Raw genomic sequence first — 3601 nt, forward strand, 5'->3', positions numbered from 1 at the left:
TAATTATTATTATATTTACAATAATTATTAATAAAAAGTTAGAAATTTAATCAAGATCTTTTTTCATAATAGGATTTCCGTGGATCTCGAAAAGGATCAGTCATCCTTCTGGTATTTTACAACGGAATTAACGAATTGCTTCTACGCTTACGGCGACACGATTGGTCCATCGTGCGACATCGTTCCCAAGATGCAAAATATTTCGCGTTCAGTTATTTCAAACGCTAGTGTGTCACGACACAAAGGTTTTTATATAAGAGAAACACAGATCAATTAAAGAAATCCTAAAACTGTCTGTATCACTGACTAATTCATAATTTTTGTATAACAATTACTTTCCCTCTTTTATAAATTCGAAAATCTTTTTCCAAGATTAAAGTATATGCATTAATACATGTCTGTGAGGTGGAATTTATGCCAAGAACGACAAAAAATTTTGAAATTGAAATCTTAAGAAAAATTTTTTGTCGTTCTCGGCATAAACTCCATTTCACAGACACGTATTAATGCACTTTAATCTTGGGAAAGGTTTTTCAAACCTGTAAAAGAGGAAAAAGTAATTGTTATATGCACGGAAATGATTTTTCAGTCTTGAAACGCAAACTCCACTGAACTACTGCAATAATCACAAGTTAAATTGACTAGCAATTTAATAATTTGATGCTCATAAGCATTTTAGAACAATCTTAATAATGCTAATGATCAAAATCTGTAAATATAATTTTATTGCTTTTATAAAAAATATTACTTTGATCGGGGATTGAACCCGAATCTCTTGCATTCCGTACAAGCGTGCTAAGTCTTTAAAATACCGCGAGATCTTATTCTGCAATAACTGGCATGTGTACGATCCTATGAAATTTTTAGTTTAATATAGTTTATTTACATCTCCTAAAATAATACATTGTTCCTATATGCCAATTATTGCGAAGAATATTACTATAAGACCTCTTATTATAATCTAAATAATAAAAATTGAGACGCTCGCACGATATACAAGAAATGTGGATTTGATCCCAGTCGAGGTAATATTTTTCGCAATAAAATTATTTACAGATTTTAATGTCTTTTAGCATTTTTAAGATTGTTTTAAAATGCTTATGAGCATCAAATTGTTAAATAGATAGTGAATTTAACTTGTGATATTAACACATGTATTATACTCGTACATATAACAGTTACATTGTGAATACAATATTATAACATTGATATTATATTATTTTTAGTTAGTGGTCGACTAAGTGTGTTTCTTGATTTTCTAAAGTTTCTAAATTTTCTCCAATGATGCTAATTATAACTTAACATTTTGTCGCGCGATATCGTAAATACACAATTGTTTACATCGTGCATTTGATACTAATTAGTAACTTTCTATTAAATTATTTTAATTTCAGCGATGTATTCAAAGAATGATGTACTAAATTGTACAATACGCATTAAAATGATTAATTAAATACACATATCATATATATGTTTACATGTATCGCTGAAATTAAGATCAGGCCAATATATGAAATAACGCAATGATTTTACAGACAGTCTGAATCTGTTTCATGAAATCAATTCTCTTATTTCTTTTTGTGCTTTAGAATCTAGAATCTCGCATTTCAACGCCCACTCTAGCCACATTAATTATTCTCAGAAGACACAGGCAAATCATTTTGTTTCTAAGACGATATCCCGAAAATGGTTGATAAGACGCACTAGGAGCGGCCATATCTATGGAAAATATCCGATTTAAAGAAAAAAGATCGCCGTCGAAGCCAATGAAGATATTTATTCATAACAGCTCGTCGTTTAATTCGAAATGAAAATATCTTCTATGCCTGAAAAGGATCGCAATTACTTCTTGCGAGCGTTCTCTAACAATTTTTAATAATTTAATAACTATTTTTTATTATAACTGTTTTTCTTGTTATAGTTTATATTGTTTTTTTATTGTATGAAGAGCAATTCTCTTGAGACTTTTGTTTTTATATTTTTATCAACGTTTATACGTCATATACGTTGTATTACTGAATATAGTCTCCGTAAATGGGATTACACAATATGTTTGTAATCGACTTACAATCTGCGTTAATAAAAAAATGCTTTATGACAGCTTGCAAATTCTTACCGAATCAATATTATAATTTTTAATAGCGATTAACCCATTTGCAGGATATGTTATCAGTAGATAACGAGACGCATGCATTACAACGTCGGCAATTTATTCCACTTGTCTGTTATAAAACGAAAGCCATCTTTATCGCGGATAATGTTTTTCATTTTTGGATTATGTGAATTGCGTACGCATAATATCCCAATAAACACATGATGATATGTTAAACATTCATTAAATGTAAAGTAGATATAAAAATATAATAGTATGAAAATAAAAGTGGTATAGCAGATAAACATTTTAATTTTTACAATCGTGTAATATATGATAATCCATTTTTATTATGTTTACATAATTGATTTTGAAAATCAATATACGAAAAAAAAAAGAATCTTTAATTTTAAGAGCGTATCTATGTTTATGTAATCAAAAAAAACTATTTATTGAAAACATATGTTATTTATAAAAGAAATCTCATTTGTAAATGTTTATAAAATACTATTGTGCAAATGGTATAATCTATGTTTTTAAAATGTCCATATAAATGGTTATACAACTACTCATAATATACGTCTATGATACATATTTTGACTACAGTACTTAATGATTTTATATATTGCCTAATAAATACATGTTGGTATATTACACGTTTATTAAATGTAAATGTATAAAATTTATATAGGTATATAGCGTATATGTTAAAAAATAATTTATGAAACATTAGAATTTTATCTACGTTATATGTATAAAAAATAGTATAATATTCTAATTAATAGAAACATTTGTTAATACGTTTATAATTTGAGAAAAATATTCAATATATTAAAAATATTCAAAAATATTAAATAACATATTAAGAATTATAAAATAAAGTTACGTTGAATCAAAGTTCCTTTGAGATGAATTCATCAATAAATTAATACTTTTGTGAGCCATGCACTGGATCTTGGTGTAAAATAGTTTCTTTATTTAATTTCTCAGATAAATTCATACGTTTCGATCCTTGTTCGGATCCTTAGGATTTACATTAGCGAAATCATTGTATTTCCTGATATACTGTACAATAATGAAATGAGTTAAAAGTTACAATTAATCGCACGCATATAATACTAAGAAACGCAGAACCTTACCTTAATAATTAATTTAAATACATAGATACATTTTGAACTTACATGAGTTTCGTTAATAAATAACAACGATGTAAAGACTCTTATGTATAAACAAAATAAATAAAGTGAATGGCGAATTTCGTTAATAAGACAGAGCCTGACATAACCAACCAAATGTTACAACTCATCTGACTAATAAATAATATGTGTTGGTATAATAACTAAAAGCATAAATAAAGAAAAACATTGAAGAGAGGAAGCGTTATTTGTTGATTATTAAATTATCATAAGCGCTGTCTAACAGTTCAGTGTCCGTCTGTAAATTTAGACTATTTTTTGTTTGTGAATGAAACTCATTTCGGAAGTATTAAGAATTATTATTATTATATTA

General features: G+C 27.1%; 1 protein-coding gene across 1 annotated transcript in view; it reads left to right on the top strand.

Annotated features, from left to right (window-relative positions):
• LOC108752116 overlaps nt 1-184 on the top strand; it is a 59314-nt gene extending 59130 nt beyond the window's left edge. The window contains exon 4 of the transcript XR_001939531.1: nt 73-184. The gene's annotated coding sequence lies outside the window, so the exon portion shown is untranslated. The remainder of the gene's footprint in view (nt 1-72) is intronic.
• Nucleotides 185-3601: the final 3417 nt, after the last annotated feature.

Source organism: Trachymyrmex septentrionalis, unplaced genomic scaffold, assembly GCF_001594115.1.
Source record: "Trachymyrmex septentrionalis isolate Tsep2-gDNA-1 unplaced genomic scaffold, Tsep1.0 scaffold54, whole genome shotgun sequence".
In the NCBI taxonomy this organism is placed as follows: domain Eukaryota; kingdom Metazoa; phylum Arthropoda; class Insecta; order Hymenoptera; family Formicidae; genus Trachymyrmex; species Trachymyrmex septentrionalis.